The sequence below is a fragment of the Cyanistes caeruleus genome, chromosome 1, assembly GCF_971803275.1.
Source record: "Cyanistes caeruleus chromosome 1, bCyaCae1.hap1.1, whole genome shotgun sequence".
In the NCBI taxonomy this organism is placed as follows: Eukaryota; Metazoa; Chordata; class Aves; order Passeriformes; family Paridae; genus Cyanistes; species Cyanistes caeruleus.
In genome coordinates this window covers 108,627,623-108,644,904 of record NC_141701.1, presented here as the reverse complement: position 1 = coordinate 108,644,904, position 17,282 = coordinate 108,627,623, and the positions used below count along the sequence as shown (strand labels likewise).

The 17,282-nt window shown below is 41.0% G+C and overlaps 2 protein-coding genes across 3 annotated transcripts in view; one reads left to right on the top strand and one right to left on the bottom strand.

Moving 5' to 3' along the window:
• The window catches only part of LOC111923893 (transmembrane channel-like protein 2-B), a 137,143-nt gene that overhangs the window by 38,811 nt on the left and 81,050 nt on the right, over positions 1 to 17,282 (bottom strand). The gene's annotated exons all lie outside the window — the stretch shown is intronic.
• The window catches only part of MYRIP (myosin VIIA and Rab interacting protein), a 311,648-nt gene continuing 294,430 nt past the window's right edge, over positions 65 to 17,282 (top strand). The window contains exon 1 of one of the 2 annotated variants that reach the window (XM_086848804.1): positions 65 to 149. The gene's annotated coding sequence lies outside the window, so the exon portion shown is untranslated. The remainder of the gene's footprint in view (positions 150 to 17,282) is intronic. The other variant, XM_086848835.1, reaches the window with a different exon arrangement.

The following is a 17,282-nucleotide window of genomic DNA, read 5'->3' as shown; positions in this document are numbered from 1 at the left end:
TACAACTATCTTTAAGAAGAGCCCCAAACTACTGTGGGAGGGGCTGGAATAAAATAAACTTGTTATTTCCCAGCAGGGTGGTTTGACGAGGCATCCATCACAGCTGAGCTCAGAAAGTCTACACAGGAGGGCTGAGCCTGGGATCTGAGGTCAGTAATTCAGCACAATCATAGAAAAGCATTTAGATATGGGGGTAAGGCTGTGCAAGTCTGTAAAAAGCTAAGTAATTCACCTGACTACAGCTCTGCCATGTAAATATTTTATGTTAGGCATGGTTTCAGAAACTTGGCCAGTCTGAGTCTTTGGTGGCACACAAGGCCAGAAATGAAACCCTTTTGATTTCTGGTGTAATTCTAGTGATGCTGGAAAACCTTTTTTAGAGGTACCTGAAGCCCTTGTTAAAGAAAAATTCTGGGCTGTCTCCCTGAATTATTCCAATTTGCTTTTATGATGTCTCATTTTTAAATGTACTTTTTAAAGTACATTTAAATGTACATTTTGAGTATCAGATCTTAAGGCAACAGGCTGGAACGTCTTCAGAAACATCTTGATTCTCATTCATAGGAAAATATTCCTTAAATTCAGTAGAAACACTTGTTGTTTGGTCTCATGAACAAATTAAATTTCTAATAAGTAGCAATCACCAACAAGTTACAAGATTTTTAAATGTTAACTATTTCCATACTTATTATTAAAAATGTGTATTATTAAATAGTGACTAAGAAAAATGTAATGATAAAGGACTGTGCTTTGCTATCTTGGAGTGTGTGGCAGATTATGCTCAGATTAGCTCCCTTTGTTTAGAGAAGTAAGAAGAGGGTAATATGTTGCTATTATTAATAATGTGTGTGGTCCTATATATTTGTGATTGTGTGTTTTTGAGTGTGTTTATGCGATGAAACTTCATGGCTATCATTAATAGAGTGTATATAGTAATTAATACAATGTATAATGTAAAACACATCTGCATGCCTCTCCTACTGCATGGTCATGGCTTCCTGTTCATATTCTTTTGAGCTTACAAATATATACATTGCCTTTACCTTCTGGAGGATTCAGGTATAAGTCAAATGTTAAAACTAAAACTGAGCTGGTATGGCTGAGGCTTCCAGACTCACAATGAAACTGGGTTTTTTTGTGAAGCTTTAAAATAAATATTGAATGCAGGTGTGTACAAGCAACTTTTTCCATCATCTTGGTCTGTGTTACCATTTGGGGCAGTTCATGATCTTCTGAAAGATGAGACAGGCTGAGAAAAGATTTTCTGGCAAACTCCTAAGAAATATTTTGTTGTTCCCTGGGCAGATCAGCCTGAATGTTATTGCTGAGCCACTGCTGCTAAACTTGGCTCACGTGGTAGTGTAACAAAGGGAAATTTAGCCTGATGCTTTAAATTTTATCAAGTACATAGTCACTGGCTCAGTTTTTTTGGTGCTTCTCTGATCAGAGACTTCTATTATTTTATTTGTTAAGTCACCCTTGAGTGAGATTGAGATCAGGTGAACTACATTGCCATGTAGATGCAAATGAGTGGATTTGAAAGATAGGTTATTTAAACAAGACAAAACCCTTTTGATTAAACTATTAATCCCTTGTGTGGAGTGCAGAATGGATTTTGGTTTTTGTTTTTGCTTTTACTGCATTGCCCTGCTGCTGAGGCAATTTGCTAGCAAGTGCTCATTTACAGTGTCACTACACAGCCATGCTTTTGCCTTAATAACCTGCCTTCTGGTTTGTGGCTGCTTGCTATGACTGCAGGACTCTTGTCAAAATCCGTATTAACTTGCTCTAGCCATTGAAGAGAGAGATCAAACTGTATCTATCAAGACCAAATGGACAAAGTCCTAAGAAACCTAGTCTGAGCTCCTCTTTGAGCAAGGGGTTGAACTTGGGTTATCCTGAGGTGTCCTTTCAGCCTGAATGATCTTACTTTAAAATATCATGCACTTGTGAGCTAATGGGAACTGCCTTGTAGGGCATAGGAGAGGCTTCTAATCTACACTGAATAACCTAGATTGTATAATCTAAACCTTTACTTTGGGCTAGAGTTCTTAATCCCTCCTTTTCCTTGCAAAAAGGATGCTAGGGTTCTGTCTGAGTGACAGAGAGAAATGCTGATTACACCAGCTGCTTCCAGCCTGAAACCTATTCCTGTTTCCCCAGAATACCAGGCTGTTTGTTTTCTTGGCTTTATAGGAATTTGAAGAGTTTTGTCTAAACCTCATGCCTTTATGAATATGAAAAAAATGTGAAAGGCCTTCGTTTTTGACCCGCAAAACTCAGAATCCTTCTGGGGTTTGCCTAAGACTCAAATTTTTATCCTGTTAAGTTATGCTGAAATAATTTTCAGTGTGTGGCATTTAAAGTTATCAGAATACTGATGCTCATATATTTTGTATTTCTATAGAAAAATATCAGTAAAATTTGCTCCAGGAAAAATCTAGCTTAATTCTTGTTTTACTATAGGGAACTATGCCTGAAGGGTGTTAAACTGTGAATTCCAGAACATTAATGAAGGTCTTCAGCTTTGGTCTTCTAATTCCCAGATTTGTCTTTTACCCACATTTACTTGCAAGTTTTGTATCTCACCTTTGTGATGCAAACACCTGTTCCTCCTGCTAGAGACTTTCAAGTAGGACCTAATTCCTGTTTTTATTAAATTGCAATTCCTAAAACCATGATTAAGACATTTCCCTGCTGAGTAGACTGGGGTGAGAATGCAAACCAGGTAGAGCAAAAATTTCATTTGGAAACACAATATTATCAGTGTCTGACCGTGGCCATAGAGGCATCTGGAAAAGTGGATGTGGAAGCATCATCTTGGGGCCAGGAGCTCCGCTGGTTCCCAGCACCTTTTTTGAGGGGCAGCATCTTCTGTGAGAACAGTGCTGACCAAAAGGAGATGTTATGGTAGAGTGAACTAAAGATGCAAATGCCTGGGACATGTAGTCACTCCTGAGTGTATCCTGGGTGGGCTGAGTGCAGGGGCAGATGAGCAACAGCCGATAGATCCCTCGCTGTCCTAGGGCACATGAGATATTAGATGATTTCCTCAGCTCAAACAGTGACCCAGGAGGGCAAGCTACTGCCTTTTCAACCAAGACAGACCTAGATGAAACAAAACCTAATTCTGTGTGCTTATTTGAGCCAATTTATTCTGCTGTAATGAAGATGATATTGACTATGATGTATGGATCTGAGAAATGCTTATCATTGATGGCAGTGTACCACTTCACTGGGGTTTCACTTTGGACCCCTGCCTCTCCCAGATGCTGCAAACTGATGCTGTCTCAAGTGGGTTTTGTTACATTGGGAGGATTCTTACTGCTTTCTCAGAGAAATAGTGTTGTGTTGCTGCACTCACTGAAAACAACTTGGTAATTTACTGGGAATGAGATGTTGCTATTATAATAAAATATATAAATTATAAAAATTAGATTGCTCTGTCAAGAAACTCAGAGATTCAAGTGCCTATTTGAATATATATATATATGCAAATCTAATGGATGCAAGGCTATAAATGCAGAGGAGAGAGAATGATTACAGCAGCAGACTTATGTAGTGATCAATCTATAGAAGTCAAACAGGCAAGGCATTTTTAAAGGAAAATTAGGATATCATTAACAGACGAGTAAGTTTTCAGACAAGATAAAAGGAAGATAAACTGTGATATTTGCCAGATAAAAGGAAGATATTTGTTTTCAAATCTTCAGGCCTCTCCAAAGTTGCTTGAATAGATTCACACCTTAAAAAGCATCTTGGTCTGTCTGTCAAAAGGGCCCTCCCGGGTCCCTGCTGATAAAATCCAACCTTTTCTTCACACAGCAGACTTCCTTGCTGTGTTTATCACCACCAGCAGCTGTCAGGATGGAATTCAGGCTGCTCTTCTTCACTCCCTGAGTTTCTTAAAAGTTTAACTTGCTGGATTTTTTATTTTTTTTTTTATATCTCTGTCTGTTTTGAGGCACACAAGCACTGTTTGTGCATGGTTTTACCAAAGTGATTTCACAAACAAAAATTGCAAGTGTGGAAATTGGTAGCAGAGGTTGAAATACACTATAGAGATCCTGTGTGAAATCAGAACAAACTCTTGTAGATGATCTGTGAAAGGAAATTTTGAAAATAATCTGTTTCTAAATGTCAGTTTTTTGAAAGATGCAGGGCAGGATGAAGAGAAGATTGCTTTGAGGAAATAGGACTCTTGACTTTAGGGATCTGTAAGCCATCATGTTTTAATAGAAGGCAAATGGCATATATGTATATTCTTACATTGCCTAACACAAGCCAGAATTTTAGTGTATGTAAGACTGAAGCAGAAAAAGGCTAGTATATGCTAGGTCATAGAAGATGAAGAACCACCCCCTAGCAGTCAATGGTACTTTTTGATCATGAGCAAATCCATCAATAACCAATTACAATTTACAGTCCCCATGCTACAAAAGCCCATGCATCATGCTGCTGTACTGGAGTACAGGCAAGAATATGCTGGGTCACCTATTGGCTTCTCAGTACTACCTGGAGGAAATAAGGATATTCCAGAGTATTGTTTTGTTAATTTGCTCTCAATTAAAATGTTATGCTGGAGTGAAAGCAGTCAGGGAAAGTGCATCATCACAGGGAGTGCTGCAGTGAACAGTGAGCACAAAGCGCTCAGAAATCTGCAGTGTGAAGCATGAACTGCAGAACTGCAAAACAGGTTATTCTTCTGAGTTCTTGCAGATTCCTTGCTCTGTGAATATATACACATATATGTGTGTCTCTGTATATATATATATATATATATAAATATTTCATTCATGTGGAAATAAGGTTGTGATTCATGTATAAGGATGAGGACCTCAGTGATGCCTAGAGGTTCAGAAAGTATAAATCATCTTGCTGTACTGAAGAGCAGAAGATCATTACCATTCCTATTCAGTGTTAGAAACCTGGCCAGATCTGTATCCAAAGACACCCCTGCTGCCTCAGTTAGCTGTGCAGTTCTCCAGACATGTCTAGTTTAGAAGTGCTGGCCAAAGCAGGGTTAGAGTAAATGCTGGTTTGAGTGCAGTTAGTGTTTTTAGATGTCATTAATGAATGTCATATGTTCAAGTCCATAGTTCAGCTAGGCCATTTTGTCAGCATTAGGGAAAGCTATGGTCAAGCTTCCCAGATGGAATTTAAATATGGGGTAACACAAAAAGATTCAGCTCTGGACATGGTCTGGAAAAGTGGAGGTGTTAGTTCTCTTTTTAAGCACTGCTTCAGTACTTGTACACTTACAAGTATCAATGAATTAATTTCCCAGCACCATGTGAAGCAGGGAAGTCCCTTAATTCCCAGAAGAAAGGAAAGCTGATGATGTGTTTGTTTGCTGCCTTAACTGCACTGTGGTACAGGATGAGGTGCAGGCAGGCTGGGCCATGGCAGTGAGGATGTGGGATTCTGCAAGCTGGCTGGGCAGAATTCACTCTGGGTCACTGCTGTCACCTCTGATGTGGCCTGTGTCTGACTTCTGTCTTCTTTCAAGACAGTTAGCAGAAATGCACACAAGCTTTTCTCTCTGGCTGCACTTTTTCTGGCTGATGTGTTGAATTTTAAACAAGCTATCTGGCTCTTCCTTCAGTTTACTGTGGAGGGAGTATTTGCTGCTTGACTATTGATGTGTTATTCTTAAAATGGGATAGAAATAATTACAGTATCCAGTATTTCAAAATACATGCTGTCTAGAATGGTTTGTGAGGCACTTCCTTATTCTCAACAGAGAAAAAACAAACCTCTGATCATTGTTCAGTGCATTTAATGCAGGCACATCTCTTTCTCAGAAGAAGTTTCTATGTGGAACTTGAGGGTTAGGAAAAGAAAAGAAGAAATTATTGAAAAGACTCCTTCTGCATGCTGGTTTTCTTTCTTTCCCTCCCCCAGTGTTTGAAAAATTACTACCACACTTAATGTCCACGCCTTCTGATCTCTAATTAGAGAGAATGGTCAAAATGAGAGACAAGATTTCTGAGAAACAAAATTAACCTAAGCCGAGACTTCTTTCAGCCACCAGCTGTTTTTCTGTTCCATGTATATTGGTCCTTCACTACACCTTGGAAAGACTAGATTTCTTAAAAAACCCACTTCACCCTTCTTATCTCAGCCATACAGACTGCATAGTCTGATCTAAACATCTCTGTGAAGCCTCCACTGCTGCCATCAGTTCAGGCTGAGGTGCCCGAGGGCAGGATCTGCCCCATGGCTTCAGGGACATAGAGGAAAGATTTCAGGCTGCTCCTCTGTAACACACAGATTTCCCATGGGCACTGCCCCTATCCTGGTCTTTGTCTGGACGCTGAGCTCAGGGCCAAGATGTGGGCTGCTTGTGATGAAACATCCAAGGTCATGCACAGCAAAGCAAGCGGTGCAGATTTTGAAATGCAACATTGACCATGCAGAGGGACAAAATTGCCAAGGAAAACAGTAGTGTGAATGAAGTGTTATCTCCTGACGTTGGAGAGTGATGGTCTGCAGGGAGCTCACCCAGGGCAAGGGACTGGGCACGTGATGCTGCTGGAACAGGACTGCATCATTTTCCCCAAGTGAAGGAGGCAGACAGAAGTCCCTCTGAATTTTTCATACTCCCAAACTTCAGACCCACCTCCTCTGGTTCTACCTGCATTTAAGCAGATGAGATCCATAATTATTTCTCTTGGTTTTTGCGCAAATACTCCTGGAGTGGCAACATCCCTCGTGTGTGGAACAATATTGGCTATGCCTGTAACTGGCCACCTGGGTGGAAAATTAAAAAGTCAGCATCAGGTGGAAATGGGTAGAAACCGGGAAATAGTGGGAAAAAAACCAACTCTGAAAGCCTGAATAGTGTTTGAGAAATGCTGGTGTGTTTGGCATTACACAGCACTGGCAACATCAGTGCTCTGTGTGCAGTGCTTGCTTGTGATGGCTTGACTTTCTTGGTGTTTTTCATGGTCCCATAAAGGATCTAAGCTCCTTGTTAGCTAACAAAACATGCTGTGTAGTTTAATTAGCTCCCTGGGAAGGGAAAATCCCTGTGGATTTAAAATATGGGAAGACTCGTGGATTTAAAGAAGCTCTGCAAACACAAACCATGTTTTTGGCTGGCCTCCTGACTTCCAGTTGTAAATGATTTTTTTTGTTCCTCTTACCACCCCTCTGTGCTGTTGCCATGTGTTTTGCAATGTAAAGGAAGCAATGCTTTTGCTTAATGTGTTGGTTTGGTTTTTTTTCCGTTTTTTAATCAACGTTCTTGACTGAAGTTAGCAGAAGCCTCCTCCTTCCTGCCCCACCACCTTCAATTTGTGTATCCCAGGAGGAGGCTGCTACCCTGCTGACTGGCACATCACTCACAAAGCTGTGTGCTGATCGTCCTCCATGGGAACCCTTTCCCGAGAATCCCACTCAATTCTTAAACATCTGGCAACAGATTATGGTTAAGTGTGTTTTCAGCAGTTAAATCCAAAGTTGCCTGCCTCAAGGGACTCAGAAAAAGGAGAGAGCATCTGTTAATTTGTCCTGGGCTATACTTCTGCACCTTTGTGGCAATCTATTGCTTAGTTCTGAAGTGCAGTATCAAATATCCCAAAGGAACCAAAGGGCCCAGAGAGGCATGTCCATCCCCATCATCCTCTTGCTTTTGCAGTTTGTGTCAGAAACTGCTCTTCAGTCTTGGAATTTCTGTGTTGCTCCTTGTAGTCTGACCTCTGCCTTAGGGAAAGTCTCAGAAGGTGTCTTATTTTCTGATCAATGGTTGAAAGTTCATTTATTGGGGCATTCACAGTACAGACACCTGGCTTCATTTTCATTACTTGTCTTTGAAGTAGTTAATATCTATTAATCAGTTTCTATCTGGCTTCCTACTCCAAAAAGAAGACTTACATATGGACTGAAAAAAAATTTAATGTTTCTGTAGAAACCTGCATAAACCTATCATAGGAAGACTTTTAGAAGTAGTGCCTGTGGGAATGGTAGAAATCCTGATTTTAGGTAGCTCCCAGATCATTGAGGGGGAACAGATTTTTACAATTGTGATGCTGTAAATTAATATCTCTGAATGCGGAGGTGCTAAGAAATCAAAAATCTGATTGTAGCCCTATTCAGGGGGTTTTCCACTGCAGCTAGAGCCTGAGGACCTCCCATCCCTGAAGATTTTTTTTTCTGGCAGAGGTACTAATCCTGACTATCAGCGAGACAGGCATCAGTCCAGTTAAATGCTGGGCAAATAATTATGAACCTTCAATCTGGATTTCCCTGTCACGTGGGTCAAGTAATTTCATTTTACTTATTAGTGAATGCCTAAATTTTTAGCTGGATTAAAGTATCTCTTTCCTGAAAAGCTAAAGGCTTTGCACAGCTAAGATCCAGCACATTTCAAGCCACCTTATTCCATCAATCATTGTAGAAAAAACTTCCACCTTTTTTTTAGATTTTACTTGGGATGAATCTTGTTGTCATGAATATATTTATTTCAATTGCCTGATGGTTTGGGTTCATCTGTAAATGTGTGTCTTTCTTTGTAAGTCCAAGTGGATTCTTACTAAATCAGGTGCAGATAAAGTTCTAGATTGAACTGCATTCATCAAAAGATTTAAGGTACTAATTGATAGTTCAAAAATTATTATTTTCTGAGCTTTTTCCAATTAACAAAAACATATTTCAAATGTGTGCAGAAGCAGCATCCTGTTAAATGCATCCAGAAGCATCCTGTTTTACAGCCTCCTTCATTGGTATGTATAGAAATGTTTGCAGCTTATTTCAACTTGGGGTGTTCCTTCTCTCCTGCCCCAGACTTGCCTTTGCTGTCTTTTTAAGTGCATTATTTCCCACCTTCTTCACAACTTTGCTGGCCCTTTCAAGTCAGGTGCTTTGTGATGGAAAGGAGCATGGGAGTCCCCCCCTGCACAAGGTGCAGTGGAGGGAAGGTTCTGTGGCTGTGGCAGCCTGAGCTGGGCTTTGAGGCACTGAAACATCCTGGGGAAGCTCCAGCACAAGAGCACTTCATGGCTCCACAGTTCCCTGATCCTTGCAATCACCTGTGCGTTTAGTCTTGGGTTTACCTTTGAACATAAACCCTGCAGTGCTTTTGCTAACCATGACCTGGTTCAGGTGGGTACCTCTAGGTGACCAAACTGCCCACCACATGAATTGTAACAGCCCCACAGGGCACTGATGCTTGGGGCTGCTGTTCAACAATGGATTAAACTCGGAGCAGCTTTGCAGAAGATGAAAACTTGCAAATTTTAACCCCCTGCCACGTCTCTCTCATTCTCTGACAACACAGGAGACAATTGTGTTCTTTTTGAGCTGTGCTATGGAAAAAGCAGTCAAGTTTTCTGATCCCATGACACACGAAAAAAGCACCCTGCTCCCGCAGGAGGAAAGAGTCAAATATTACTGCTGTCACATCCTCCATGCCGCCTCACCAAGGTAAATTGTCCTTTAATCTAGGACTAAGTGGTACATTGAAGCAGAGGGCTATGAAGCAAGCTCGTAAATTAGTCTACTTAGAAGGTTGTGCTTTACGTATTTGAACATAATTGAACCATCATGACTAATTCATGGAATAATGCAACGTGGACAGAAAAAGTGCCATCCATTCTCCTAAGATTAAATATCAGGATAGTCTACTTTTTAATCCCTTTCTTTCTATCCTAATGGCTGTGATTGTGAAACAGATGTATTTGCTCATCTTTATACGTAAAGAAGTCTTTCTCAATTCTGCACTATAAAGGCATGAATAAGGCAATGGACATCAAGAAGAGGCTTATTATTGTTTATGTGCCTTTGTAAGAGATGTCAAGGTCATCTTTTCTATTCCATCCCAGGCTTGCTCAGCAATGAAGTAAAAAAGACAAACCCTCATGTCACAGCTTTTTCTGCTGTGAATAGTGCAGCAATCATATTTGCAGGGAGAAGCCTTCTGTTATTCCTGCACTGGCTGCATCAAATTTATGACAATTCTCATGTAGATGGATATCAGTCTTGCACAGCTCCCTTTCCATTGTGGTAGGCAACAGCTGGCTGTGCTGCGATGGGGCTCTGTATGGAACACCTTGGTGCCCACAGTTACTCCCAGGGAATTTCTTTCTGATTCCTCATCAGCCATTCTATGCAGGTGCAAAAACGAATACTGAAGAAGATTTGATAATTCCTATAAAAGCATCCTGCTGTAAAAAAGGAAATAATTCTCTCATCCGTCTTTAATGCCTCTCTATAGGCTGATCCTTAGATGTGATACAGTGCCTTCAACACCATGAAAATCAGTGGAAAATTGGAAAGAGGAAAGGAAGCAAAATAGCAAGAATCTTAAGCTTCTATGCCTTGAGGGTAAACAAGCAGTTTTGCTATTAATCAGTGGCATTAGATAAGCAGTGTATGATATAAGACATCAGTGACTTTCTTTCCTGTCTTATTTTTAATCATTCTGTCATATCCTAGGACTGTATTTTCAGCTGTATTAACTGACTAAAATGAAAATTAGTAGTGGAAAACCAGTTTTTTCTTTGCTTGCTGAATTATTGGGCTGATAAAGTACAAGTCCTACCCTCTATCACCCCTTGGTTTACTTCATGGTTGCTAATGCTCTTGAACCAGTTGTATCTGTGAAATAGATGTTCCCTTGCATTGAGTGGAATTTTACAGACCTGGACACTAGCATAGAAAAGCAAAAAAAAAAAAATTCCTTACATCATCTTTTCTTGTATCCATCATCTCTTGGGGACTTTTAATTTTTTTTTTTTTTTTAAATCCATTAATGTCTCATCAATCTTTGTTGTATTTCTAGAGGATCTGCACTATAGTACATCTGATGTTCTTGTACCTTTTCACTTCCAGCTATTTCAGTTGATCTATATCCTTCAGCTGTTGTTTTTAGTATTTATTCTTCTGCTCAGTCTAGCCACTGTTTTTTCAGATCTAACGCCTTCGCTTCTTCCAAGCCAAGACTTGTCTGATCTCCCTCACTGTAATTCTCTCCATGATTTCCCCTATCACTTTCCAAAACGGGTATCTTCACCTCCTTCCTCTATGCCTGGTTTGGGGGCCCCCTGTCCAGGCTCCTGGCACCTCTGGCAATGCCACCCCACTGTCTGTAGCTCAGATGAGTGGCTGGGCTTGATCTTGATCTGCAAAGCCACCAAGGCATCTTGCTGCAAATCTCTTAGGTACCACAATCTGGAAATGCAGCCAAGGCCAGCATCCTGCTCACATAGGCACTGGTAGCTCTAGCCAGGATGCTCAGTTATGTAGTTAAGGGCATTACTGGGGATGTGTGAGAAAAGAGTTTGGGAATAGCTTATGTTTCATAAAATTTTGCCAAGAGATTGGACTTCACCTGAAAGACCCTGCTCACAAGTTTCTGGGTCTATAAGTGGTTTCCTCCTATGTGTAATCAGAAGCAAAGTGAGCTGCTTTTTCATCCCAGACACAGCTTTTCTCAAACCTGTCAGTCTCCACTTCCTCTCTTTCAATGGCTAATTTTTAGAAATCAAATCTTTCATCTGGACTAGACTTTGCCTTTAACTTTCCAGGTGAACCAGTGCCACTGCTGCTTCTCACATTTCCTGTTCGAGCCCAAATGCTTTCCCTGGTGGCTGCATGGGGCAGCATGCCTAGCCATGGTGCTGCTCACAGATGCATGTGGGACCTTTTCCTCCCATTTCCCATCATGGAGAGGGCCATGTTATGAACATAAAGCCCTGCAGTGAGCCCAGGGGTTGTGGTGTGACCTGCTTTCCCCGAGTGCTGCCGTGCCAACTATCCCAAGATGGCCTGCTGTGTCCCCTCTTTCTGAGAAGTGTTTCTCTTTCTGTGACGTGGAGCCTGCTCATCAGCCTGTGCCACCTGGCTGCTTTTAAAACTGCAGGTAGCTGTGCTGATTTGCACCTCCCAAGGAGCCAGCCTGTCCTGCTGGTGCATTATTTTAAATGATGAAAGCATCAAAAGTGCTTGACTTTTCCTAATCAGAATTGCCATAATTTTCTGTCGTGATGTGATATCTCTTTTAAGTAATTAACTTATTTACTTGTTTTATTTTGTTGAAGAAATACAGTGAAGGTGAATCTTCTTCCCACCAATGCCAGGTTCACTGTGACTCAACTAAGAAAAATTGGGGCTGCACCTCTGTCCTTGCTTGGTGTTGATGCAAAAGGAGCAGGGTTTCACTGTGCACCCAGTCAGCAGCACAAGGGGCTGACACAGCTCACCTGGAAGTGCTTTGGAGCAGCATCAGCCCCAGCTCCTCTGGGTGGTCACCCCCAGGCTGCAACCATTGCTCTCCCTGTGGGAACTGTGGAATATGGGAAGAGCTGGCAGTGTGGTTTCAAGCAGCCAGACACAGAGTGGTTCATCGCTTATGCCAGGGTGAAATGAAAGGAAATCAGTCTCTGAGGGGCAGCTCTGTGAACATACATATTTCTTTAAATAAAGAGCTTGAATTATGAGAGGAAGCGATGCCATAGGTAGGGAGTGATGGGCTTGTTGCCATGGGAACTGCTCTTTCTACTTGAATAGCAAAATCAATAATTGCCTAAAATCTTCACTGTGTGTTTGGAGTTTGGTCCCCTTTTGTCATGTAGGTTTTACGAGAGGGGACATGATGGGTTCTGCAAGAAAACAAAATCTCTGTGGGTGCTCTGTGCTGTTTCCTGCCCACCTTGGGCCCTGTGTGGGGATGAATTAATGTCATACCTTAATTTAAATAGATGGAACCTTTATCCTGCCATGCTCAAGGCCTAATTCTGTAACCCTTGCCTTTATCTGATGGGAGCAAAGCCTGTGCTGCAAGGAATGGTAACCAAAATTCCAGCAAAGTTACCAGAACTGGTCAAGATTGCTGGCAGCAGTAAAGACTGTGTAGACAGACCACAATGTAAATATTGTAGGGGTGTCTGAGTTTGAGCCAGGTGGTCATGGTAATTACCTACAGTTCTGAAGTTCTGAATCCCTCCCTACAGAGAAAGGAAATTCTGTTTGGGAATAGCTGAGCCAGGCTCTTCCCTGGCACAACTCCCCAGAGCTGTGGATGTGGCTCCTTCATGTCCCAGAGACCACCTGGAGCTGGCACTTCTCCATCACCATGGTGCCAAAATAAGGTATTGCTCCAAGCACATCATGCAGGTTTCTTTTTCGCTCCCACCCATTGCACGCTTTGGCCAGCAGTGAAATAATTCCCGGTGTTACTGCCTTAGAGGCTCGTTACTGGGAACAACACTAATGCCCCACTGAGATGAGCAGAGGTGATTCATGCTGCTCTGAACTGCTGGGTTTTCTTGTTTACAAACTCAAGCTGCTGGTGTGACAGCTCAGGTTATGAGGCAGCTTTTCTCATTGTGAATTTCCTTTTTTATTATTTTTTGGGGGGGGTAAAAGCCCTTGGAGGGACCTGTTATATTTCTGCATATGTTTTGCATATTAGTGCTAGCAACATGAATAGATAGATGAATTGATTTATATGTAAATATTTGTGTTTAGCATTTTGATGTATTCAGCAAAATGATTTAATGATGACAGGATATAGTTAGTGAACATTCCCTCCCTCAGCTACTTTCAGTAGTGCTGATCTTTCACACCTGGGAACCCCAGGGATCTATTTAATCTCTGCAGTTTACAAAATATATCAACAACCTGAGAACAAACACCAAAATACTCAAAAAAAAGTGATTTCTTTCCCTTCCCATCATAATCAACTTGTTTGTACTGGTTGTTTGGTTTTGTTTTTTGTCAGATGGCAATATCACACACAGGGGTCATTTACACTCTCAACATATTTTTTTTTTCAAAGTGAGAATAGATTTTATTGTTTCTATATTATTTTGTCCACAGGGAGTTTGAGGAAGGCAGATATCAAGGCTTGGAGTCCCAAGCAGACATGATTTGATCATTGTATCAGTGCAGATGCAGGTGTTATGATAGGGAGACCACTGGAAATGGCAGCATATGGGATCATCACACATTTTAAAACTGGTTGTTTTCCCAAGGCTTTGCCTGGGCATGCATACACACCTTATATGAGCTGCTGCTCAGTGTCTTAGTCCCATCATGGTTTTTACTCTACAGATTTACTGCAGATTGGTCTGACTGTTTATGTGGCATCTACAATTGTATGAGGCTGGCAGTGAATCCATCGAGAGTTAGTTTCCAACTTGTGTAATTTGTTAAGCTCGAACATAAGCTTTGTACATTTGACAAATTGCTTGTTTGTTATCTTCAAAACATTTAGGCCATAAAAATGGCCTTAGACTGTGCAGGTGATAGAGATATTGAGTATAGTATCACATATACTGCTCTCCAATTATTTGTCAGGGATGGTGGGAATTCACTCAGTTCACAAAATGGCAAAGCCTGCAAATTGGAGTTTAAATTCAAGCTGGCTTTTTTAGTCATAGTTTTAAGTAATTAATGTGTCTCAGAGACCACTGTGGCCTCATCTGCTGCACAGCCTGCTGGAGGCTGATGGAACTCTGTGAGATAAGCTTTCACATGTCATGAGCCAACAATGCCTGAGCTGGTGAAAATCTGTATCAGGAGAATCTTTAGAAGCCTTATAAAGTCAGCAATGACTTTAAATTGTCTATCTTATTTGGGCTGGCCAAAAACAACTCTAGAAATCTGTTTTTTCTAGATGGGTGACTAGAAGCAGAAGCCCTTTTATGGTGGGGTTACATTTTGAGGATTTTTTAGCTTACTATCTTTATTAGTGGGATTATTTAATAAGGAAGATGCATATTCCTACTGATTCATCATCCCAGTCTTACTGAAGGGAAATGTATTCTGCCTGCATTTTCTTTCTTGTAGGGGCAGAACTCTGGTGACCCTTCCAACATCTGATTTCATAGTCAGGAGTTCACATTCATTATTTACCTTCATCTAGCAGGGCTGAAATATCTCCAGTTGCTCTTAGTGATTTAGACTGTTTTTCAACAATTACTTAAATTTCCAGAAAGGGACCATTGAGGAATTTCAAACATGTGGGAAACTAATTGATTTTAAAAAAAATAATAATTTTTTGTCTGTTTTTTTTGTTTGGTTTTTTGGGTTTTTTTTTTAAATTAAGTGGTAACTTTCCATCTAAGATGTAATTCAGTATAATGAGCATACAAAATGAACAGGCATCTGTAATTAGGATGCACCAGCCATGAAAATCATGAGTCACAATAATTTTTGTTATTTTAGAAAATACACCACCACCAGTCTGGAAGAGGATGGAGCTCTTTAAAGGCAGATCTCCACCTTCTTCCAGTTCCCTGTGTCTACCTGGGCTGAGTATCTCTGGAAATCTTGGTGTTCTCTTTCTGAGGAACAGGACAAGGATAAATATCCCACTGAAGGGACTTTAGCAGACTCAGTCTGATCCTGTCTCACAGCTGTGTACCAAGTTGTTTTATTGTACTTATTCTCCTCCAGAGTACAGGGATCCCTCAACAGCGTGGATAGAGATGTCTCCCTGTGTTGCAAAACTAGAAGGGACAGGATAGAGAGATTTAAAAATTCCTCCCTCCCTTCCCTCCCCAATTTTGAAAGCACATCTAGGAATATTCAGATATTTTTCAGATTTATTTATTTACTTTTCCATCAAGAGCAGTTTTCTTTTTTTGTTTTTTGTTTTTATTTTGTGTTTTTTTTGTATTGGTTTTGGTTTGATTTTTTTTGCTTGGCTTGTTTATTTCTTTGTTTGTTGGGGTTTTTTTTAATGGACATGTGCTTGTTTCCAGCTTCCTCTGAGCCTCCTCAGGTCTTCCTGATGTGCTGACCTTGACTCAGGCCACAGAACAGCCTCACTGACATGTCCCCCATCTACACTATTTGGAGAGCATCTTTTTCTGATGTTACAGGAGATATCAAGTTTGCCAGAAAAACAAACCCTCTGAACAGAAGGCATAAAGCTGACGTGAAGCCAGTGCTGGTCTGTATTTAAGCCATAACCCCTCCCAGATAAAGAGTAATTGAGGCTTTGATGGATGAACCCTGTTACTCCAGTCATTCACTGATGAACCTTTGCACCTACTTGAAATTCATAGAAATTCCTGTTATTTAGCCTGTTTACTGTGTACATGATGAATATGGGCCTGGCTTGCTCTAATACTCTTTTGCAGCTTCCCTTATACTTTATTTTACTGAAGATATCCCCTCTGCTTTGTCTTGATCGTTGGCAAAGAGCCAGTGGCTGGAGCAGGCATCATTCCTGGGGGCCATCAGCTTTGATTTTCCTCTTACACGCTGCATTCCTGCTGCCTGCATGCTGGAAAGCTGTGTTATAAACCTAAAATCTGTGTCTAAATCAATATGATTTCTATCCCTGCTACTGACAGAAGCTGCTACCGAGCTTGCCACTTCATTGCTGTGAATTAGAGAAAATGCCATCTAAATTTCTTCAGGGAATGGAGCAAAGATAACAAGAAAACCAGGCAGGACAGTCAAGGATACTGGGGGTGTGTTGGACTGGGAAGCCAGCACTTCAAATAATCCCCTTTATTACAGAACAACACCAACATACCTGGTAGAATAATAGCACTGGATATATGCCTCAGATTTGCATAGTGCAGCATTTATCACTATGGAAATAGAATTATGTGTTTTCAGAATGGTCTGCAGTAGTTTGCTCCACTGCAGTCCTACAGTGGGAAAAAGAAATATGCTCAGGGTGCAGAGGGCTCATTCCTTCATATCTGCATGGGATCTTAATGCAGAACTATGTGAACTTGTTTTTGTGGTGGGTTGACTGTGGCTGGATGCCAGGTGCACATCAAATCTACTCTATTGCTCCCCTCCTGCACTGGACAGGGGAGAGAAAACATACCAAAAGTCTTGTGGGTTGAGATAAGGGCAGTGGCATGTCCATCTTTCAGACATCTGCTACTGGCTCTACTGGACATGGAGAAACTTCCAGTGGCTTCTCACACAAGTCATTCAGAAGCCTCCCACTACCAAGGCCTTGCTACTCAAACCCAATACAATTACATATTTAGGACTGTCTGAAATCTAAAATACCTTTTGCATTTTTAACAAAATCGGGGTCGGGCAAAGCTGATAGTATCCCCTATCAAGGAAGTCAACTGGTTTTCACTTATTCATATTTTTCTTACAAAAAAATATTATGGAGAAATTCAAGTGACTATATACTATGTAGTAGCACAGTTTTAGGGTAGGAGTTTCTCTAATTTCTACTAACAGCATCTGTGAGGAAAAAGCCTCAGGGACAGGAGAAATAAATTATGTGGGAAGTCACAGTGCAGCATCCTGTGACTATAAGTCACAAATGTATTTGCTCTTTTCTAACACACAGA